Raw genomic sequence first — 25,162 nt, 5'->3', positions numbered from 1 at the left:
AGCAAGGTGTAAATTATATTTCCCGTCACCCTGCAGAGTGACTCCAGATATACAGCGGTATAACACAGCAGAAGTTGGCCAATTGACTCCACTTTATTAATAAAGCTGTAAAGAAACACTGGCTGTTACTAGATCTGGCTGATTATGTTGTGCCCTTCTTTTCTCCTTTACTGCTCAGCATTGCTGAGGGCAGGTTACAATTTATTAAGTGTCTAGATTATTTATTAAGTGTCTAGATCTTTAGAATGGATCAGTTAGGGCCCAGTCCTCCATGCCATACTCAAGCATAACTCCCATTCGTTTCAGTGGGAATTTCCCTGAGAAAGGAGGACAGGAATTGGCCCATGATGTAGATGTAATTTTCATTCTACAGCCTCCCACAGAGATTTTCAATATCAGAAGTCAACATGAAATGACCTTTCCATTGCTCTTGCCATGTTAGTTGATTTATAATATTGAACTGAAAAAACAAACAAAGTCATTCTCATTTTGCTGCCTATGGGTAACTTTTTATTTCCCATTTGTTAATATAAATCTCTGATCCCTAAGCACCTTCTGTATAATGGCATGGCACAGCATTAAAGCTGGTACCATGTAGCATTTTATTTTGGTAGTGAATGAGGCTGATCTAGCAGGTCACACAGGTACTGTAAGATGGGGAAATTCTGTCCTTTCCAAAATTCAGTCTATTGACTCCATGGAGATTGCCTGGAGATAAATGAGAGCCTAATTTGATCCAGATTCTGAAATACTCCTGTAGCAGTGCCAATTAAAATGTCCCTCCCTCTGCTCCACACTAATCTTTGAGACACTATTTCAATGCTTGACAATGACATTTGCAATAGCAACCCAACTTGCTCTGTCACCAAACCATAGTTTCTTGTTTCCTAATTTATAGTGTTAATGTTCTGTGATTGTCTTCTTTTCCTTTTAGTATGTGAAGATAAATTGCATTATATTGCAAACAGATTATCCTGACAAAAAATATGCTCATTTCTTACCACATGTTCTGTGCTTATTTAGAATATCCTACACTCCTGTTTCAACTCCTTGTCCTGATGGTATCAAGAAATTAACCAGTTGTAGTGGGTTAGAAAAACTTCCACTTTATTGGCACAAATTCACTTAGGCTATTCAGAACCTGAATGAACTCCAAATGGCAGCTGGAGTTGCACCAAGTACTACCTTATTAGTATTCAGCACCACTACCACTTGAGGAAAAAAAGAAACATGAGAAGAGGAGATTAAAGGAAGGAGAGAAATATTTTTTTGTTTGTGACCATTCTTTGTAATATTATTGATTACCTTCCCCAACTTCCCTTATGTGAAGCTGCTGCCATGTACTGCAGCTGGCTCCTAGTCTGGATCAATGACAGCACCCCACATGTATCTGGTATGCAGGTATCTCGTTTTGTGCTTGCCAAGAGAGGAAGAGTAGTTGAAGGATCACACAAAGATGTTACACAGCAAATGTAGTCCAATAATCTTACTCCACCTGTGTATCTGTGTATGTATCGTATGTAGGTCTGATTATGTTCTCACTAGTTTTACACCTATCTACATCCATTAATTTAAATGGTGTTACCCCTGATTTAAACCAGTGTGAATGAGATCAGAATCAGGCTCTGTGTTAGATGTACACCCATGCAAAATATGCACATATATGTGGCAAACAGTAGCATGGGGTCTTTAATTATGAGACTCATTCAGGACCTCAGTTGATGTTAAAGTCCCAAAAATGGCCAGTTCAAAAGCTATAACACTTTAAATCTGCTTGGTAGAGAAACAGCAGCTGATGTACATTCGAGAAGGAACAGTATGTTTACTTTCTGTAGCATGTACTAGTAACACATCAGCTATGCTATTGAACAAATTACACTAAGCCTGAACATTGGGCAGCCTAGCATAAAACAATCAGAGAAACATTAAAGGCCAAGCCCAACTCTCACTGAAGGAATGGAAATTTTCCATGGAAGCTGGATCAGGCCCTTAAACAAGCCTTATTCTTGCCAAGTTGGTGAGCGCCAAAAGCAAATAATGGCAGAGATGGAGTTCTCATGACATTTCCTTCTTACTCTGGCTTTGATTCTTTCTGAAGGAGAATGGGACACTTGATGAAAGTGAAAGCCCCTAGATATTAGTGGTGGGGAGAGCTTTAGCATCCACACATGTACTTAAGGAATAGCATTCGATATTACTTGTGTTATTTTTATTCATATAGTAATGCCATGATGGGCAGGCTAGTATGAACAAATTTACTTGGCACTATGACACTGTCAGACTGCTGTGTGACCAAGCCAAAGTCTACTCTAGCTTTGTTGTCATGACTGGTGTTTTATCTGGTACGTTTCTTTATCTCCAAAAACTGGCTCTTCCTCAGGGCTTCATACTGCTGCCTCTCATGTTCTCATTATTTATTGACAATCTGCCTGAAGCCTCCATTCACATACACGACAGTTGTGCTCTTACTTGCTGCTTCTCTTCTTCGTTTTAGAAAGCCCAGCACTGGCGCAAACTGATACTATTTTTGTAAAACAGGTTGAGAATCGCAATTAATCCAATTCTTACCCACATTAATATTTACCTGACTAAAGACTCCTGGTCCACGTGGCTCGTGACACACAAAATGAATTGACCAGTGTGTATGCATGCACCACTACCCTCTACTGAATGGAGTCAGAACTGTTCAATTAGGCATCTGTCGGCCCGGAAACAGCCAAGACGCATCAACTATAAAAGGCAGTCAGGGCTTTTGGACTGCACATTTTTCAGACTCTTCCCACTGTGCTTAGTGTCAGAACCTTACCAACAATTCCCCAAAGTACCACAAAGCATGAGACCACACTACTCCGTGACAATATACAGAAGGTACTCACACCTAGTAACAAAAGATGGACTCAAGTCAGCATGCTCAGAGTTCACTAACAGGAAAATAGCTTTTGGAGAGTGGCTCTTGGGTCTGCCAGTGGATTGCTAGACAGTAGAGTGGATATAGCCATTTGGGTACGGGAGATGCTGCTATGTGGTGACTAGGATTATAGGGTATTCTATACCTTCATCTTTCTGATATACAATACAGCAGTGGGTCTCAAACTGAATCAGGACCCCAAAGTGGTTTGTGACCCAATTTTAATGGGGTCACCATGGCCAGCATTAGACTTGCTGGGACCTGGGGCTGAAGCTGAAGCCCGAGCTCCACCCCCACCCAGGGTGGTGGAGCTCAGGGTCCGGCACCCTCTCCTCCTACCCAGGGTGGTGGGGTTCAGGCTCTGGCCCCTTCTCCCCCCATCTGGGGCAGCTGGGGCTCTGTCCCCTCCTCCCCTCCAGGGTCATGTACTAACTTTGTTGCCAGAAGGAGGTTGCAGTGCAATGAAGTTTGAGAACCCCTGCAATACAGCATACCATAGAGGTACATAGGACTGCACCCCCACATGGAGAATCCTTTCCTGTATTGCCTGGTCTGTTACAGTTACAACTGTTTCTGGATTACATCTGTTTTTCCACCGTTTTCCCCCTGGAGTTCCTCTCCATAGGTGTGATTAGGGATATAAAGATTTCAGAACATTCAGGATTCCCCCTTGCCTTTGTATATCCTTTTCCCTTCACCTTCAAACATGGTAATTTTAATTAGCTGTGAAAATAATCAGTTCTTGTCAACACATCTCAGACAGGGCTTTCTCTTAAGGCCCAAGCAGCCTCCAACTCCCTCAACTACATAAAGCTAGTAATCTTTCTCTTAAATGAGAGTCTGCATGGACCATTCTTCCTAGGTAGGCTTTTGTAAATGCTGTACATTGTTCCCCCATTGTGCCCTTCTTTTCTCCTTTACTGCTCAGCATTGCTGAGGGCAGGTTACAATTTATTAAGTGTCTAGATATTTTTGGTAACCAGTCAGCACCTTTGCCATTTCATTAAACAGTCACTTACCTATGCCTATCACTGAAATCACAGAAAGATAGGGGGAGGGGGAACAATAACAATGAATAACCTACATAATCCCAAATGGGAATGGAAATTTCTGCATTCACATTTTTTAAAAGCCTCTCAAAATGTAGCAATGATTGTTTCCCTGTGTTTCTATTGTGTGTACAAGTAAACTTTAACTCTGCTCTCTATAAAAAACAGAATCCTTCACACAGCTTTGGATTTCTCCTAAGGGGCATAATTTAAGCACAAGAAGGCACAAGGGACATAACAAGGGAGAGTGGGCAAAGTGCTATTTTTACAAAGCTTCAGTATTTAGTTTCTGCAGGCTGGTGCCTTTCAGGAGCTCACTCACTTCAAGGCAGAAGTAGAGACGGCTCTCAGCAAAGTTCAGATCTTGATCCAAACCCAGACCTGAACGTCCCCAGAATTCAGCAGAATCCGGGGTTTTCATTCAGGCCCATCCCTAGCAGAAGAATGTGTACATACTGCACTGCTTCTGTGAGCAACTGCAAGCAAGTAACACATATTTTAAAATGGCAAAGCATTTTAAAAACCAACTTTTTACTGCGTATAAAGCCTGAGGGATGTTTGCCAAAGGACAACAGAAAACGGCTGTAAAATGACTGAAGTTTCAACAAGCCATACAGGTTAAAGCCATACAGGTTTGTGATGTACTGCTCTGGCCAGCAATGCCTTTCCTATTTTCTGATTGCCCCCACACCTCCTTCAACATTTTCTGTACTCCCAGATAATCATTAATTCTACTGGCTTTGTACTTTTGATAGCAGGCCCAGTCTCTGGTATTTCATATGCAAATTAGTACAGGTACAACAACAGCAACACAATGCAAAAAGAAAATAAAGTTTAGTACTTCCAAGAGCTTTTGTATAATAGTGAATAGTCCTCCAGATGTACATTTTCTCTTACAGTAGCTAAGTTTTCTTGTCAGGAGCTTTCTGGGATTTGCGATCGACCAACAGAAGCAGGACTTTACTGCATAAAAATAGATCATAATAAAACAGACTGTATTTATATCTCGGACATATACAGTGTACATATACAATTCTATATATCTCCCACTACACATGGTTAGTGGGACTCAAGTCAGCTGACCCTGGGTTAGAGAACGCAGGACCTGAGCATCTGCACTGACTGTTAAAACTTTCTAACCCAGGCTCAAGCCTGCATCCACATCGCAGTACACAGACCTGAGTCAAGCCAATCATATCTTAGGCTCCCTAGCACCTTCCTGAATGCTGCTGCTCTAGTCCTTTGACCATGGTACACTGTGGGAAAATCTGACTGTCCACCCTGCACGTTACAGGAAGTTTGAACAGCTCACCAACATAGACAGCCAAGCTGTCATTTTGGTCTGCGTACTCCCAGCTACTGGAGCCAGCAACACGGAGGAGACACCTTTTGAAGAACTTCTCTTGTTTTCACTTTCACTCCTGTGTCAGTCAATGGGCAGAGCTTCTGTGTGACGCTGGTGGACATTTCAGTGGCATTTTTTAACCATTAAAGGCACCTAACTGAGCTTATGCTAGAGGAGGAGGAGGAGGCAGTGGAGGAAGAGGAGCAGGAGGACACAGACATGGCTGACTCTGCTTATGACACTTGGTACAGCTATGGATTCCCCCTACATAGACTGCAGGTTGCCACCCCAGCTGACCAGGTCACCATGCACCACTGTTGGCTCCATGCTCAGCATAGTACCCAGCACCAGGTTAAACTCCTTCTAAAACAGATATGATATCAGCGAGTTGCCTGAGGTGCGGTTCTGATCCCTGAAGCTGCTTAAACTGCTCCCTGCACTGGTCACCAGTTTCAACTTAGTCACTATTCACTTAGTCACTATTTACTGGTATGGGTGATCATTCCTGGTGCTCTTACTAAAATCTACTGTTTTGTTGGCTTCGTACCAGAAATTTACCATAATCTGGGTGCTCCTGCAACCATGAACCGACATGCTTTGCAAAAGACTTCTTCTGGTCAGTTTCCATTGTAAACACAGAAGGCTCTCTGGTGGTACATTTGCAGCTTGGCAGTCAGAAGGCAATGGAAGGGGTCACAGTGACTCACTGAGTTGCTGCACTACACCAAAGGGTGTTGCTTCCATTTCCCTGAAGTTGGTTGCAATTCTTGGGAAAGAGGACACAGGAAGTTGGCCCATGAGATACTTTTGGCAGACCCCCTGTACCTGAGCCAGGGAGGCTGCAACTATACTGCAAAGCTATAGGGCTCCAACCCTGGGTCCCAGCTTGAATCAAATTTGAACCCTCCACACCTGCAGGGTCCTAGGACCCTAAGTCTGAGCCTGAGAGATTTATGTGTAGACAGAAGGGGGAGTTGGGCTCAAGCCTGACTCTGAGCCCAGCCTTACATTGCAGTGTAGACATTCTCATAGAATCTAGAAGAGAAAATGAAAGATGTTATTCAAAGGGGGAAGAAAAAATGCCCAGCTTTTAAAATAGCGAAGATCCTGTTTTTTCATTATTTTCTACTTTTTTTCTTATATTATCTCAAGTGCCGCAACTTCCCTCATGAAAAGGAATCTCTCTCATCACCTGATCTGCATGCTGTGAGTAGAGATCCTATCAGAGCCATTGGATGCAGTAAACCAGCCATTGCTTGGTTCATTGTTAGATACACCTTACAGAGTATATTTCAAAAGTGGTACAAGAGGAGTTGCATTCAGAACACCACATTAATAATAACATAATTTGTGGGTATTACCATCCATGCACGTCTTTGAGAATTATCCCTAACTTGTTTATGAGTGAACAAACACTTGCCATTCCCATCTTTCCATCTCACAAAATGCAGCTGTCTTTCATAGAATCATAGAATATCAGGGTTGGAAGGGACCCCAGAAGGTCATCTAGTCCAACCCCCTGCTCGAAGCAGGACCAATTCCCAGTTAAATCATCCCAGCCAGGGCTTTGTCAAGCCTGACCTTAAAAACCTCCAAGGAAGGAGATTCTACCACCTCCCTAGGTAACGCATTCCAGTGTTTCACCACCCTCTTAGTGAAAAAGTTTTTCCTAATATCCAATCTAAACCTCCCCCACTGCAACTTGAGACCATTACTCCTCGTTCTGTCATCTGCTACCATTGAGAACAGTCTAGAGCCATCCTCTTTGGAACCCCCTTTCAGGTAGTTGAAAGCAGCTATCAAATCCCCCCTCATTCTTCTCTTCTGCAGGCTAAACAATCCCAGCTCCCTCAGCCTCTCCTCATAACTCATGTGTTCCAGACCCCTAATCATTTTTGTTGCCCTTCGCTGGACTCTCTCCAATTTATCCACATCCTTCTTGAAGTGTGGGGCCCAAAACTGGACACAGTACTCCAGATGAGGCCTCACCAATGTCGAATAGAGGGGAACGATCACGTCCCTCGATCTGCTCGCTATGCCCCTACTTATACATCCCAAAATGCCATTGGCCTTCTTGGCAACAAGGGCACACTGCTGGCTCATATCCAGCTTCTCGTCCACTGTCACCCCTAGGTCCTTTTCCGCAGAACTGCTGCCTAGCCATTCGGTCCCTAGTCTGTAGCTGTGCATTGGGTTCTTCCGTCCTAAGTGCAGGACCCTGCACTTATCCTTCTTGAACCTCATCAGATTTCTTTTGGCCCAATCCTCCAATTTGTCTAGGTCCTTCTGTATCCTATCCCTCCCCTCCAGCGTATCTACCACTCCTCCCAGTTTAGTTTATGCCTTTATGCCTTAGCATCACATTTGCCAATAACCACATGGGCTTTTGTGAAGGCATAAGGGGTTCCATGCCTCTGGGGTCAGAGGCCTGCAGCTAGCTGGCTGGCTGGCTATTTAGCCCCACCTGCTGCTCCTGGGAAAAGACCTGCAAACTTAATTGGCTTATCCTCATAAAAGGAGAAGCAGGAAATAGAAGGGGATCGCAATACCTACCAGTGGCTTGAGCAACTGATGGGAGGAGTGACTTCAAAAAACAGATGGCTATCACAAAGGCTAAGAGGGAAGGCAGGAACTTTTGGGTTGATGAACTTGTGGGGTAAGGGACAAACTCAGGGAAAGGAATGTAACCTGGACAAACTTTGAGAGGAGAAGCTATGAAGCTTTAGTCCTGATTTCATTAAGAAGGTTTGAAATAAAACCTACAGCAATTAGTATGGCTAGAAACTACCTTGGATTCTGTGAGAGGGCTCCAGGCAGAATTTCCCCGGGGAGGGAGCCGGCTCAATGGTCAGAAGCCCAGGCCTAGCTGGAAGAGGGTGTAGAGTTGCCAGGTGTCCAGTTTTTGACCAAAATGCCAGGTCGAAAAGGGACCCTGGCAGCTTCAGCCAGCACTGCTGACCAGGCCGTTTAAAGTCCAGTTGGCAGCGCAGCAGGGCTTAGGCAGGCTCCCTGCCTGCTGTGGCTCCACGCAGCTCCTGGAAGCAGCAGCATATCCCCTGTCCGGCTCATACGCATAGGGGCAGCAGGGGGCTCTATGCGCTGCCCCCACCACAAGCGTCAGCTCTGCAGCTCCCGTTGCCTGGGAACCACAGCCAATGGGAGCTGCAGGGGCAGCACCTGCAGACAGGGGAGCACGCAGAGCTGCCTGGCTGTGCCTCCACGTAGGAGCTGGAGTGGGGACATGCCACTGCTTCCAGGAGCTGCCTGAGGTAAGCACTGCCCAGAGCCTGCGCCCCTGACCCCCTCCTGTGTCCCAACCCCCTGCCCGAGTCCTGATCCCACTACCACCCTCCAGCCCCACCCCAGAGCCTGCACCCACAGCCGGAGCCCCCAACACCCTGCCCCAGCCCAGAGCCCCCTCCTGAACCCCTTGGCTCCACCCCTCCAGCCCAGAGCCCCCTCCTGCATCCCAATCCCCCTCATCCCCAGCCCCATCCTGGAGCCTGAACCCCCAGCTGGAGCCCTCACCCCCTCCCGCACCCTAACCCCCTAAGCCAGCCCAGTAAAAATGAGTGAGTGAGGGTAGAGAGAGTGCACAACAAAGGGAAGGTGGTGGAGTGAGCAGGGGGCGGGGCCTCAGAGGAGGGGCAGGGCATGGGTGTTCTTTTTGTGCGAGTAGAAAATTGGCAACCCTAAGACGGTGCTATAAGATAGGCCCCAATCCTTTACAGGTTTAAGGAGAATCATACTGATATAGTGTCGTATAGTATGCTATATTGTAATATTTGTGAGTATAGTGCACTCTTCATGATGAGACGCTGAGCAAAGCTGATGTAAGTGTATGCTATTTTGGTAGTGTTCTCTGAAAGACTTCCATTTCTATGAGCAGGGCCTGTTAGACTGGCAGAACTGCTGGGGCTCAGTGCATGAATGAGACAATGGTGTTTGTAGGAGGGGCTGAGGTTTTTTAGCAACTGGGGAACCTTTTGGGAAAGGAGCAGTCCATGCAGGAAGGATGGCTCCATCTAAACCAAAATGGAACCAGATGGCTGGCATGTAAAATGAAAAAGGTGATAGAGGAGCCTTTAAACTAAGGACTGGGGGAAAGCTGACCAGTGCAGAGGAGCATACCATTCAGACAGAAACATCCCTTATGGGAAGATTTATTAAAGGGGAGTCTCAATATCCTCGTGAAGTGAAGAGGACAGAAGTTGATAAAGTACAGGTAGGAACTGAAGAGAAACAATCTAATGAAAGAGTCCTATTCAATTACATCACATGAAGGCACACAACCGCATATCGACAGCATGCACAAGTGTTTATACACAAATGTTGTTAGCTTAAATACTAAGATGGGTGAACTTGGATGCCTCGTGCTAAATTAGGATATTGATATAATAAATATGACAGAAACTTGGTGGAACAATGATAATCAATGGGACATGATAATACCAGGGTACAAAATATACAGGAGTAACAGTGGGTTGTGCTGGTGTGGCAGTGTGCTACAAGTAAAAGAAAGCATAGTCAAATATAGTAAAAGTCTTAAAATGAATCAAACTGTACCATAATCTCTATGAATAGAAATTCCATGCTTGAACAATAAGCGTATAGCACTAGGAACATGCTATGGACCACGTGCCCAGGATGTTGATGGTGACTGTGAAATGCTCTGTGAGAGTACAGAGGCTACAAAAACAGAGCTCAATAATGGCGATTTCAAATATCCCCATATTGACTGGGAACATACTACCTCAAGATGGGATGCAGAGGTAAAATTTCTGGACTCCCATTAATGACTACTTCTTGGAGTAGCTAGTCCTAGAACCCACAAGGGAAGAGGCAATTCTTGATTTAGTCCTAAGTGAAGTACAGGATCTGGTCCAAGAGTTGAATATAGCTAAGCACTTCATAATAGTGACCAAAATGTAATTAAATTTAGCAGCCAGATTGTGGGGAGGGGTGAAATACCAAAGAGACCCACCACTGTATTGTTTAACTTCAAAAGTGGAAACTACTCAAAAATGAGGAAGCTAGTTAAATGGAAATTAAAAGGAACAGTCACAACGTGAAAAGCCTGCAAGCTGCATGGAAACGTTTTTAAAAACACCATAACAGAGGCTCAAACTAAACACATACCCCAAACTTTAAAAAAAAAATCCATTTCAAAACATAATTTCCAACCTTAAGGGCTTTTAGAATCACATTCAAGATTTTTCTCCATTTGACAGTGAGAAGCAATGTGGTGACCAGATGAATGTCTTAGGAGTGGGTGATCTTTACGGCCTTGTTTACATCTGTGACTTTCAGGAAATCTCTCCTTGTTGCATGACTTCTGGAGATAGAAATGGTGGGTTCATTAATATAGACTATCCATTGTTTGGGGGAGAGGGGCACAGTTTACCACCATTTTATCTAGTCCTGCTCATCCCCTTTGTGGAATCATTTCTTTCCTGTTGGCAATTTTGCTAAATTGAGTTTGGGAGGCTCCCTCAAATCAAAAATTTCCTTGAAAAACCTGTTTGACTACTTCTATTTAAATATGCTTCATTTTATATGTTCAAAAGCAAAGGGCAACACCTATATAAACAGAGGCACAGATATTATCAGAAAATCCAGCAGCAGTGCCTGATGCAAATTGTATTCCTTCATGTTGTATGTCAGCCTAGTGAGCTAACACAGCACCAATACACTACATGGGTTTAAGTGTGAGTCCTGGGTCCACTGATTTACTCCAATGTATCTTAATTATAAGAATCACCCAGGTGCCAAATACCTTTGTGCTGATTCAGTGATTTTTCTGGTAACATAGATGAGATATTCTGAGACTGAGGTGTCAGAAGAGGTGCCGAAACAAATTAATCATTTAAAAAACCATAAGTCAACAGGCCCAGATGGTACATTCAAAATTCTGAAGGAGCTTAAGTAAGAAGAAGCTGGCTTCTAACAAAAATATACAATCTCTCATTAAAAACAGCCACTGTTCCAGATGATGGGAAGGTAGCAAATGCTGTTATCTATATTTAACAAAGACTGTAGCCTTACATCCACACCTGGCAAACTGGTTGAAAGAATAATTAAGAACAAAATAAACAAAACACCAAGAAGATCATAATACAAAAGTTTTTCAGTTTCTGCAAAAGAAATCTGTGTGTCACTGATCTCTTAGAATTCTTTAAACATGGCTGACCATGTATTTAATTCAATAAAATAGTGGCTAAAGGAAAACTGGCTGACCTAACTTATTAGGTGTTCCAAAAGGCCTTTGACAAGTTCCCACACAAGAGGCTACTGAAGAAGCTAAGCAGTCAGGGGGTGAAAAGAGAAAGTAGTGTCACCAATCAAAAACTGACGAGACAGAAAACAAAGAATTAAGTGGTCAGTTTTCAAAATGGCAAAATATTAACAGCAGGGTGCATCAAGATCCTGTACTACATCTCATGTTTAACATGTTAATTATGTGGAAAGGCATGTGAGTGAAATGCCAAAATCTGCAGATGACACAATTATTTAGGTTAGTCAGGATCAGAGTACACTGTGGGGAGCTTCAGAAAAGACCTAAACTAGCTAGGTAAATAGGCAAAAAAAATGCCAAATGAAGTTCTATATTGATAAATGCAAAGTAATGCACACTGGAGGGAAAACTGTAAACCAGTGGTTCCCAAACTTGTTCTGCCGCTTGTGCAGGGAAAGCCCCCGGTGAGCTGGGCCGGTTTGTTTACCTGCTGCATCCGCAGGTTCGGCCAATCGCGGCTCCCAATGGCACGGTTCACTGCTCCAGGCCAATGGGAGCCTCTGGAAGTGGGGCATGCCGAGGGACGTACTGGCCGCCTCTTCCAGCAGCTCCCATTGGCCTGGAGCAGTGAACCGTGGCCACTGGGAGCGCAATTAGCCGAACCTGCGGACATGGCAGGTAAACAAACCGGCCCGGCCCACCAGGGGCTTTCCCTGCACAAGCGGCGGAACAAGTTTGGGAACCACTGCTGTAAACCAATCATACACTTCACAGAGTTCTAAATTAACCATGATATTGTAGGCAGGTCAATACATTGCAATCAAAAACAGAAAACTATGTTAAGTTACATAAGGAATTGTCTGGAGAATAATACAGAGAATGTTATGCCTTTATAAATCAATAGTGCAGCCTCATCTGAAATATCATGTGCAGTACAAGTGACCCCATCTTAAAAAGGATATTGCAGAATTAAAGGTGGTTTGGAGAAGGGCAATGATGATCAAGGGCCCACAAAACCCATGTGAAGAGAAGTTGAAAAGACTGGAATTGTTTACCTCCAAGTAATAATAATACCTAATTCCTACATAGCACTTTTCATCAGTAGATGAAGACGAGGAGACATCATAATTTTTATATCTATAAAAAGAAAATAAATGGATGGTCTAGAGAAGCTATATAAGGAACATAGAAGTTCCATATCTCATAATACAAAAGTGTATATTCAATGAAGTTAAAAGATGACAAAGTCAAAAGTGATTAAAGGAATTACTTTCACATGATGTGTAATTAGACTGGGGAACTCATTACCACAAGATGTCATTGAGGCCAAAAACTTATCAAGATTCAAAGAGCAACTGAACATTTATATCAGAGGGGTAGTTGTGTTAGTCTGTATCCACAAAAACAAAAAGAAATCTGGTGGCACCTTAAAGACTAACAGATTTGGGCATAAGCTTTCGTGGGTAAAAAATCCCAATTCTTCAGATGCATGGAGTGAAAATTACAGATGCAGGCATAAATATACTGACACATGAAGAGAAGGGAGTTTCCTACAGGTGGAGAACCAGTGTTAACAAGACCAATTCAGTCAGGTGGATGTGGTTCACTCCCAATAATTGATGAGGAGGTGTCAATACCAAGACAGGGAAAATTGCTTTTGTAGTGAGCCAGCCATTCCCATGCCCTATTCAAGCCCAAATTAATGGTGTTACATTTGCAAATGAATTCTAGCTCTGCAGTTTCTCTTTGAAGTCTGTTTTTGAAGTATTTTTGTTGAAGGATGGCTACTTTTAAACCTGTTATTGAATATCCAGGGAGATTGAAGTGTTCTCCTACTGGCTTTTGTATGTTACCATTCCTGATGTCTGATTTGTGTCCATTTATTCTTTTATGTAGAGACTGTCCGGTTTGGCCAATGCACCTGGCAGAGGGGCATTGCTGGCACATTATGGCATATATCACATTAGTAGATGTGCAGGTGAATGAGCCCCTGATGGTGTGGCTCATGTGGTTGGGTCCTCTGCAGAGTAGGCAACGGGGTTTGTTACAGGGATGGGTTCCAGGGTTAGTGTTTCTGTGACCTGGCATGTAGTTGCTGGTGAGTACTTTCTTCAGGTTGGGGGGGGGCTGTCTTTAAGCGAGGACTGGCCTGCCTCCCAAGGTCTGTGAGAGTGAGGGATCGTTTTCCAGGATAGGCTGTAAATCGTTGATGATGTGCTGGAGAGGTTTTAGCTGGGGGCTGTACATGATGGCCAGTGGTGTTCTGTTGTTTTCCTTGTTGGGCCTGTCCTGTAGTAGGTGACTTCTGGGTACCTGTCTCATTCTGTCAATCTGTTTCCTCACTTCCCCCGGTGGGTTTTGTAGTTTTAGGAATGCTTGATAAAGATCTTGTAGGTGTTTGTCTGAGGGATTGGAGTAAATTTGGTTGTATCTTAGGCCTTGGCTGAAGATAATGGATCGTGTGATGTGTCCTAGATGGAAGCTGGAGGCATGTAGATAAGTATAGTGGTCAGTAGGTTTGTGGTATAGGGTGGTGTTTATGTGACCATCACTTATTTGCACTGTAGTGTCCAGGAAATGGATCTCTTGTGTGGACTGGTCCAGGCTGAGGTTGATGGGGTGGAAATTGTTGAAATCATGGTGGAATTCCTCAAGGGCCTCCTTCCCGTGGGTTCATATTGAAGATGTCATCAATGTAGCGTAAGTAGAGGAGGGGCGCTAGGGGATCAGAGCTGAGGAAGCGTTGTTCTAAGTCAGCCATAAAAATGTTGGCATACTGTGGGGCCATGCGGGTACCCATAGCAGTGTTGCTGACTTGAAAGTATAAGTTATCCTCAAATCTGAAATGGTTGTGGGTGAGGACAAAGTCACAAAGCTCAGCCACCCGGTGTGCCGTGGCCTCATCAGGGATACTGTTCCTGATGGCTTGTAGTCTCCTCGTGTGGCATATTGGTGTAAAGAGCTTCTACATCCATGGTGGCCAGGATGGTGTTTCCAGGAAGATCACCAATGCATTGTAGTTTCCTCAGGAAGTTGGTGGTGTCTCAAAGATAGCTCGGAGTGCTGGTAGCATAGGGTCTGAGGAGAGAGTCCAAATAGCCAGGGGAGGAGGGATAGCTCAGTGGTTTGAGCATTGGCCTGCTAAACTCAAGGTTGTGAGTTCAATCCTTGAGGGGGTCATTTAGGGATCTTGGGCAAAAATGGGGGAATGGTCCTGCTTTGAGCAGGGGGTTGGACTAGATGACCTCCTGAGGTCCAACCCTGATATTCTATGATAATCCTGCTGTACGAGTGCCGATGATGGGGCATCCAGGATTTCCAGTTTTATGGATCTTGGGTAGCAGATAGAATACCCCTGGTTGAGGCTCTAAAGGTATGTCTGTGTAGATTTGTTCCTGTGATATAGCAGGTTGTTTCTTGAGCAGATCGTCATGATGAACAGGTCAGATTATGAACAGAAGGCTGCCAGGCAACTCTCCAACACCACATTCTACAGGCCAATATCCTCCAGTCCCACTGAGGAGTACCAAAAGAAACTATACCATTTGTTAAAGATTCTTGGGGCAGGGAATGTATATTTCTATGTACAGCACCTAGTGCCATGGGGCCCTGATTCTGATTGGTGCTTTTGGGTACTACCACAATATAAAAAAGAATAGGGTCAGATTGAATAGCCATTGTAAATCAGTGTGACTCCATTGACTTCATCAAAGAAAATAATGTAGCCTTAGATCAGAGGAGTATTTCATGAGAAAGTGATGTTTCAAATCAGCGGTGGAGTTAACGATTTTTTTTTTAAAGCAGACAAATGTGATTGTAAAACAAAAAATTGGGAGGAAGAGAGAGGCACTATCTGAAACTACTTTTCTTTTCTAAACTGACAAGATTTCAAGTTGACAGTGCCCCTTGTATAAAACCCATAACTGACTGTTTTGAGTGGTGGATGCTGGTGACCAATATACTTTACTGATTGCTGAGACGAATCATGAAGAACTGTCTCTTGTCTGACCATGAACTGTTGATCACAGAGGTTATCTGCAGAGCTTAATTTGTAATGAAAGAGGTGCTGGGGTTTAAGCAATTTTTAAAATTTCATAACTGACATGCCATGCCCAGAGGTGCCGGGGCTATGAACTGCCAAGCCTAGAGGTTCTGGGGCTCAGCCCTCGCAAGCATTGGAACAAAATAAGCACTCGTTATCTGCTGTCTTAAATTGAACCCAGCAATCACTTTAACTAAAGAGATAAGACTAGCCTGAGGATTGTCTCCTCTTAACAAATAAGCAGTTCTTGGTAAGAGGGAAAACTCTTATTTACAGACCCTTCAAGACTACTATTGAGCTATTTCGGTTACAGCTTGTGAAGCAAACTCAGAAACAACTTAGGTCCAGAACTGTTTCTTGTCCCACTGCTTTGCCTTTACCGTGTAAAAGAAACGTGCACTATAAGTACCTTCACGCGCAGAAAATACTGGATACAAACAGGATCTTAGCTAGTGGAGACAGGCTTAACAAAAACCAATGCCTGGAAGCTGAAACCAGACAAATTCAAACTAGAAATAAAGCACACATTTTTAACAGTGAAAATGATTAACCACTGGAACAAACTACCATGGGAATGAGAGGATATTTTTTTTCATATCTGATGTCTCCAAATCAAGACTGGATGCCCTTCTGGATGATATATTTTTGTCAGACAAATTGGGCTCATTAAAAAGGTAACCAGCTGAAATTTAATGGCCTGTCATAGTCAGAAGATCAGACTAGATGATCTAATGGTCCCCTTTGGTCTTAAAAATCTTTCTCTTGCAAATTCATAGGAATAGATGAGGCCACCAATCTCTGAATCCCTTTGCACTGTTTATGTAAATAAATGGGGATGTAAGAAGTTGATGATCTTTAGATCTGGAGGACCAGCCCTTGTCACCAAGGCCCAAAACAAGAGACTAAAACTGTTAATCAGCTAAGAAATCAGCTCTACATTCTTTTTCCACATCTGTAGGTTCTCTTTTGTTGTTCCCATTGCACTAGATTTGGTGGGTTTTGTATATCCATGTAACATTATTTGGTGTTGGTGATTATTTATAAGAACTGGATCATGAGACTAGAAACAATGGCCCAGATCCTCAAAGGTATTTAGGCCCTGAAATTCCATTTATTTCCATGGAAGTTAGGAGCCTAAGTACCTTTGAGGATCTGGGTCAATTTCCCACCAGAAAACTAAGCAAAAGGAGAAGATTAGTTACACAAATATTCAGCTATCAAATCTTCAGATTTGCCCAGCGTTCTGTTTTATTAGTCAGTTAATGCCTACCTTCTCTCATTGCTGTTTGTGCAATTGTGCTTGCAAATCTGAACCATTTAATTTCTCTTTGAGTGAATCAAGCATAAATGGCTTTAGAAAATCAGCAGGCTTTTAAGCCCTCCCCCTCACCCCCCACCCCCAAAAAGCTCCTTTCAAAGATGATGGACCTGATTCTCCATTCTCCAGCAACAGTTACTTCAGCAGAGTTACTCTTGATTTACACCAGTATGAGAAGAAAATCAATTCTTTTAATTCCAAAACGTAGCTAATAACATTTAGTTAATAGCAATTGATTCAACTGCCAGTTTGAGCTGTTAGTGTATAGTCAGCAACTCCTATCTTCAGGGAGTTTGTAACTTGCACTATAAAATCTGCTCTTAGAAGCAAATTGGTGTGCAAGCTCCAGCCATGGGGATTATTTTCAATTTGCTTTTAAATTATCAGTTTGGCCATTTTAAAAATAGAATGTCAAATACATTCTCCTTTAGATGAGCTAAACGTATGTGCTGAATGCCCAAACAACAAAAAGATTAATTACATAACTAATTTTAAGCTAGTTTTTACTATTTTCATTCCAGCTCCACTGAAGTTCTGCCAGCCACTTTCTGCTCTTCTGTGACAACAGCATATAGCCTGCCATAATATCACAGCTACCCTGGCACCCTGCCAGGCTAAGGAGTCAGTGTATTATGGCTCAGCTCACTGCCATATTTTTATCATACAGAATGATCTTGAATGCTTTTTAAAAAATAAACTTTCTATTAGCCCGAGTGAGCAAACTACCACAAGCTGCACATCAGGTATCCCTAAATGGTGAGGCTGGTCACCCATGCGCTTATTTTAGGCATGTAGTTCACTTTGAAAATTTGAGTCTAAGGCTTACATGGTGTTATGGAGTCTCAGGCCAGTAGTACATCAATTAATATGGATGGTAGTAATTTTGTGGTTTTTTTGTAAAAATATAACACTGAATGCTAATTGTCCTTAAGCGTTACTATTTATGATTTAAGTACCACCAATGTGCTGAGCATTATGCAAGACACATGAGACAGCTCCTGCCCCAAAGAGCTTATATTTTAAAACCCACTTCTTTGGGTTGGTTCCTTGATATGCAAGGGCTTGGTGATCTTTAGTCAGCATGAACCTATTTTCCAATAACTACTTTTCAATGGTTATTCAGGCCCTTGTGAATCACTGGGGATGTTAACGTAGGGTGGTAAGAGAAGGTGCATGACACTTGCAGGAATCAAGAGAGAGTCTAAAAGGGTGTGATATTTTTAGCTAGTACAAACAGACCTATAATCTATTAAACATTAACTTCTTTCAGTTGTGGTCTTAAAAGACCACAAACTCAGTTGTGCAAAACAGAGTATTTTCCATTCCAAAGGCCTCTGCCAAACTCATCAAAATCATGAAAAACTTCAAGTCTATAAATCTCTCACCAGCACCTGAAACTTACCCAAAGCATGACACAGGGTAAATTGAAACTCAGCCCAGACATACCAACATGTTCCATTACAAAAGTTTTATATACAGCTCTTTTCCCATTTAATTACATGTTCTGAGGATCCCTTCCTAGTATGTGCAGAGTCTTGGACAAAGCAGTCCTATTCTCATAATACAGCAGTAAACCAGAGCGTGTAAATAATTATATTTGTGTTAGTGTAGTCCCTAGGAGCCCTAGTCATAGACCAGGACCATATTTGACAGTGCTAGACACAAAACAAAGAGATGGTCTATATCCCTGCATTGCATTAGCTTCATATTTATGGTGCTAGCTGGTGACTGCTCAAAGTAACAATGCTGTACATTATTTATATTAAGAAAGAGCCTTAGAGGACCTGCACAGGATTAGGTCCCCATTGTGCTAAGTGCTGTACAAACACAAGTTAGAGACAGTCCCTGAAGAGCTTACAGTCTAAGAAGAGATGTAGCATGTGAGTATAAAACAATCAGAATGGAGAGGGGGAAACAGGGAAACACTCATGTAACATTCTTACTGCTATCACTATACCAAAGGATAGCCACAGCATAGCTAATGGAAAAGATTGAGAATGAGGAGCAAGGGATGAGACAGGTGAAGAAAGGAGAACAGAACAGATGTAAAGAGTAAGGAAAAACAGTGCAGGAGAGAACAAAAGGAGCAGTTGAGATAGGAAAAATGGGTGAACCTACTGTGGTGGGGAAGGCAAGGGAAGTATGGAGAGCAGGAGGGACACAGAAAGAGACAGTAAAAGTGTTTGCTGGGAGATTATGGAGGACAAGAGGAAAAAGTGACTGACTAGGAAAGTCAACAGGGATCAAAGGGACAGAATATGGGATGGGAACAGAAACACAGAGGGAAGAGGGAGGGCAGGGGAAAGTAAAAGGTGCACTGTAGTAAGAGAACTGACAGTAACAGGGCACACATGAAGTGGGGAAAAGAGATAGACTGGGGAAGCAGGGGGAGTAGAGTGAGGAGAAAACTGAAGAAAACAGAATGGAGGCAGAAGGGAGAGGGGTTAAAAAAAAGCATGGGGAGAGGTAGAGACAGAGAGAAGTACATAGAGAAAAGCATTGTGCCAGAGTGAGAACATCTTACTGGTCAGAAGGAAATATCTGAATAGCCAGGAGCATCAGCTACAGTTGATTCACCTGGCCTAAAATGGGAATATATATAACTCTTTTAAAAATTACAGGAAAATAGAGCGAATGGCAGGAATCAGTTGTGCTATGGTGCTGCTGACGTTTTCAAAGGAGCAGGATGGACAGGGTTGTAAATGTGGGGAGCATGAAGGAATGCTATGAATATGCATCTTTCAATTTAACCATGCAACAGGCAGAACCACTGCACTCTACAATGCATTTTCAAAGCATCTTTTTAGCCTCCTCCCTGAAAGAGTAAACGAGTCTGTCCTGCTCCTTTGAATTGTTCCCATAACCATCGCTAATTAAGAGAAGAGGATGTCAGGATGTGTGTCCTGCCAGGTTGGTTGTTTTTAATCTGCACGACTTCCCTGCCAACAAAATTCATCACCAGATTTCTTGCTAGTCCCACCCACTGCCCTAGCATTAGAGATTCAGAGGAGAGGAAACACATGACCCAATTCCATGCTTACACCCGGCAACAGGTTGGAGTCCTGCCCTTGCTTGGCTTCCCATAGGCCCTAAAGCAGGTCTTGGTACAATGCTGAGCTAATACATGGTTTTATGTCTGTGTCCAGTGAAGATGCTGTTTCTATGGGTACATCTACACTACAAATGATAGTGTGATTGAAGTACAGGTAGGCATAACATGGGTAACTATGGCAGTGAAGGCGCAGCAACACAGACCCCAAGTCTGTATGCAGAGTCACCTGTGGGCTTGTACTGGGGCAGCTAAGCCATGCTGCTATGTCCCCACTACCACTGTTATCTGTGCCAGCTAGATTAACACTAGCACAGATATACCTAACCATACTACAATCTCACCTTCATTCGCAATGTAGACATAACCTGTGTCTAACCTCTTTGTGGTAGGGAGTGTCCTTTTGTTGTGTGTACAGTGCCTAGCACAATGTGGCCTTCATTCCCAACTAGGACCTCTAGAGGTTACCACAATCATAAATAAGGAGAAAGTGCTTGTGTTTGGCATGTCTATACAACAGGTTAGTGTGTGTGATTTGATTGGGCTAATTAGTTGATCTCTTCAGAGCATCTTAAAAATCTCTCTCCATTCTCTGGTTTGAGCTTGGCGCTCTGTACAGGTGGAGGTTTGCATGTCCCCCTACTATTTGACGCTGTTAACTTTCAGGGTTATGTGTGAGCATGTTAAGGATTTGCTCAATCACCAGAATCCTAGTATTATTCCCTGTGTGGAGCACAGCCTCAAGGAATAAACTAGAGTGGATGTGCCAATACCTGAAAGAGGAGTTAAGGCCAAAATCCTTCTGCTGGGCAGCATAAAGCCTCTTTGTCTAAATCTTGGTGTTTCTGTGTAAACTCCTCACACTGGATTATAGCACTACCTGAAATGATGCAGATTAGGTCTCTTGCTGCCCTAAAGTCACACATGTTGAATTTAAAATACCAACAGAGAAGTCCAGATCTGAAAAGTGGTTTATTTCAATTATTTTACACCCTTTGGAATATAGGCTTGATTCGGCAAACTGCTTAACTTAAACCCATGCCTAAGTCCTGTTGATTTCAATTACAAATGTATTGACTTGTACTTTACTCCCAACATGTTCCTTAAGGTCAAAGGCCACTATGCTCAAATTATTTCTGTAATTCATTCTTTCCACAGAAGCAGCTCCCCAGTCTGGTTCTGCAGCTCCTCCCACCAGCATTCCTTTCCTTCTCCCTTACACCTGCCAACCAGCACACCACTCCTCTGCTATGCACAGGCAGCTTTCCTACATTGGCCAGCACAGCTGCAGCTCCAGAAGGTATGTCTACACAGCAAGTAGACACTCATGCTAAGGGGCTATTTAATTGCAATGTAGACATTCAAGCTCTGGCTGGAACCCTGGCTCTAGGAGCCTGTGAGCTCGGGCTGCAGCCCCAGCCTGAATGTCTACACTGCAATTAAACAGCCCTTTGGCCCAAGCCCCATGACTGAGCCTGAGCCAGCAGGCATGGGCCAGCCATGGGTGTCTAACTGCAGTGTAAACATACCCTAAGGGTGCATTAGCCAGACAGTTCTGAAGGTGCAACTATCATATTTGGATAGTGGGCCTAGGGGCTCATTCACTTGGTATCTTCATATTCTAAAATAAGAAAAATCTACTTCCATTGCAAACTATAGAGTTACTGGTGCAGAAGATCACTATGTTCTACCAATTACTCTGATGCTAAAACTGTGAAAGGATCACCAAAAAAAAAAAAAAACTGGACATGCAGTGGAGCCCCACCCATCTATTAAGGGCTTGTCTCCCAAACAGTCTGGGCTTTTGCTGACTCCCCTCCCAAGGTTTGGTCATCCCTTTTGGGAGGGCAGATCCAGCTGCCAAGCTAGTTCCATCTCCAGGCTGCAACCAGGCCTCTCTGCCATCAAGAGAAACTGTGCTCTACCTTTCTTCCTGGTCAACCTCAAACTGAGCTAGTTCTTCTCCTTTTAGCTCTCCTCCCCACACCTGACATTGGCTGCAGGTGTAGCAGGGAGGAGGATCACTGGGGTAGACAGGCTTTCCTTAACCCTCTTGTTGCCAGTGTGGGGCCTCACTTCCCCTCTACCCTGAGAAAAAATAATCTGCAGTTTTGGGAACACTTCCAGCCCTGTGCTGGACACAGAATGAGAAGGACAGGGGAGTCAGGTACCACCTTATGATTTGGGGCTTGGCATCCTTCATAGCATAGCACCATCAATGTGGGGCATGATCTGTAACCAGGGTTAATTTATTACCAAGGAAGTAACATCTGAATTCCTCCATGGCCCATTATACTGGCTAAGTCCTTTTTTTTCTTTCAATCACAGAACAGTTCTTTTCACTTGGGAACAATTTTTGACTGAGGTAGAGGACAGCATGTTCCTCGCCATTGATCATCTGGAACAAGCTGGTCCCTACTCCCATATCAGAGGCATCAGTCTGCAGGAGACATTTCTTGGAGAAATCAGGCTCTCTGCTAATGAGAGCCTTCAGAATCTGAAAGGTTTTCTCACAGGCTTCCGTCCAGTGAATCATTTTGGGCTACTGTCTTTGAGCAGATCAGTGAGAGGGACTGCAATAGATGAGTATCCCAGTACAAACAAATGTAGTATCCCACCAGTCCCAGAAACCTCTACATCTGCTTCTGTGAAGTGGCAGTGGGGCAGGTCCTTCAAGCCTGGACTTTGTCCACTAGAGGTTGCACCTGGCTCTTCCCCAAGGTATACCCCAGGTAGGTCATCTCATCTTTGCTTATGCAGCATTTGGTGAGGTTTGTTGTTAGTTTGGCCTCTTCAAGCAACCAAAGTATAGCAGCTCCCTGCTTCAGCTGGCCCTCCCACCTCTGGCTATAGACCTTGACATGACATGCTATAAGTGGAGGCATAACTACTATTCGTCCGTTAGAGCTTGAAATGTTACTGGTGCCCTGTGTAATCCAAATAACTGATAGAGGATGAAACAGGTGGCAAAGGCCATTTTTTCTCTAGACTCCGGCATGAGTGGAATTTGCCTGTACCCTTTGTTAAAATCTATGGTGGTAATATATTTGGCCATGCCCAGCTGATCCAGTAGCTCGTCAATGTGCAGCCTGGAATGCACGTCAAATTTTGATAAGGCATTGACTTTTCTGAAGCAGATGCAAAATCAGGTGGTCTTATCCAGTTTAGGGACCAACACAATTGGACCTTACCAGTCACTATAAGATTCCTCAATTACCCCAGTGTCCAGCATAGATTGTAATTCTTGCTTCATAGCCTTCGTCATCTTCAGGGGAGTACCCACTGGTTTTCCCAGAGTCCAGGCTCAGTCTGGATATTGTGGGAAGTAAGATGGCTACCCAGGTTGGGTAGAAAATAGTGTTTAGAAGGCAACAATCAGCTGTTGGTCTTGGAACCTCTGCTCTGGCTTGAAATTGTCCCCAACACAGACCCTCCTGGGGACTAAGATGTTGGACATCTGTGGCCCTAACTCCAGTTCCAAAGGCCAGAGAGCAATAAATAGACCCTCCAGCCCCTACCACAGCTTTTAAAAATTGACATGGTAAACTTGTTTGTCTTTCCTTTTGTCTGGCTGCCTGATTTCATGATTCACTGGCGCCACCTGGCAGATAATCTCATAAGGACTCTGCCAGTGGCCCAATGATTTTGACTATGAGCTAGGAAGCAACAAGAATACTTAATTCCAGACTTGAAACACTTAAGGCGGGCCCCTTTATTATACATAATTTCTTAGGTGTTCTGTGCATTTAGGAGATTCTACCTGTCAAAGGTGCCTAAAGCCTCTTCTCTCCTGAAGGATGTACTGCACCACACTGTCAGTTCCTCCATATTTTTTGTATTAAGACCAGAATCCCCCATTGTTGTCTCCCATACAGCACTTCAGGGAGAAGCTTGTAGATAACTTCAGCACGTCCTGCACCGAAGATGGGAAGTAGTTGGTCCCAGTGACAGGTATGTGTGACAACTATTGTTTTTAACAAGACTTTTAGAGTCCGATCAAAATGTTCTACCAACCTGTTCAGCTTGGGGATGGTAGACAGATTCAGAGGGACTTAACCTCAGTAGTCAACACAGTTCTCATAGCTCAGTTGAGTAGCTTTGGCTTTCATGGAACATAATGATACAGCCTCGGGATTTCTGGTAGTGTAATCCACGATTACCAAGATATATCAATACCTGGCCATACACTTCTTGAGTGGCCTGACCACATCCATTCCAACCCTCAAGTGGTATGTCACCCCATGGGAGATGAACCAGTGGTGCCTTCAACACTCTTCAGGGTGCTGTTAGTTGAGGCTCCAAGAGGCACAGAAGTTCAAAACCTCCTTCAACCACATCCAGAAAAAATGGTCAGAATCCAAGCTAGGGTTTTGTTCCTTGCCCAGGTGCCCAGCAAATGGTATGGCATGGGCCAAACACAATATTTCTCTATGGTAAGGTCAGGGAACCAGGAGTTGGGTTTGGACCTCCCCTGTTTGGCAGTCTTTCTCTAAATAGTACCACCACTTGCCCTGAATTTCAAAATAGGGGAGTACCTCAACTTGATGGCTGTCCACTCTCTTCCCCATTAACAACAATGCACAGGCCCAGCTCAAGGTCTCATCTTTCTTTTGCTCTTCAATTGGAGAACCTAGCTAAGATTTTCAATTAGGGCATGGGGGTGATCCTCAACAATGGATGGGACTGGGGTTCTAAAGATGCATCTAGCTGCTTAGAACTCCATTCTTCCAGCTTGGCGATGTCTCCTACACTTGAAACTTCCCAAGCAGTCAGCTGAGAGAACCGAGGTGGTGGGGCTTCATGTTCTAGGAGAATCACAAGAACTGTCTCAGAAGGTCCCCAAAATATTCCTAGTCTCAGCCAATGATGACTCGGTAGGCAAGAGATGCAGCCAGGCTGACCATAAGGGGTCTCGTATGTTCCCCCACAGTGAGCTGAATTTGGGTGTGAGAATATGGCTTTACATCCCTTTGCCCACACTTTAAGTAGATGGTGCCCCAGGGTGGTCCTGGAGTTGGCACCATGGAGTCTCTTACATGGGTTTGGCTACACCTTGAGTCCACAAGGCCCATTACTTCTATCCCATTTACTTTGACTAGAGTGGTTAGTTTAATTGCTCCAGGCCATCATGCTCGAGCATTGGCAATCCAGACTTGCCCATAACTGCATTCCACAAATGGGTACATAAAAAGAAAACATCCTGCACCTGGTTGTTG

At 43.7% G+C, this 25,162-nt stretch overlaps 1 long non-coding RNA gene across 1 annotated transcript in view; it reads left to right on the top strand.

Annotated features, from left to right (window-relative positions):
- LOC142071906 (uncharacterized) overlaps positions 1-25,162 on the top strand; it is a 56,026-nt gene that overhangs the window by 7,598 nt on the left and 23,266 nt on the right. The window contains exon 2 of the long non-coding RNA XR_012668132.1: positions 23,822-23,897. This is a non-coding gene — a long non-coding RNA (uncharacterized LOC142071906). The remainder of the gene's footprint in view (positions 1-23,821; positions 23,898-25,162) is intronic.

This window comes from Caretta caretta, chromosome 4 (assembly GCF_965140235.1).
Source record: "Caretta caretta isolate rCarCar2 chromosome 4, rCarCar1.hap1, whole genome shotgun sequence".
In the NCBI taxonomy this organism is placed as follows: Eukaryota; Metazoa; Chordata; order Testudines; family Cheloniidae; genus Caretta; species Caretta caretta.
Note: the sequence above shows the minus strand (reverse complement) of the source record. Positions and strands in the feature narration are given on the sequence as shown.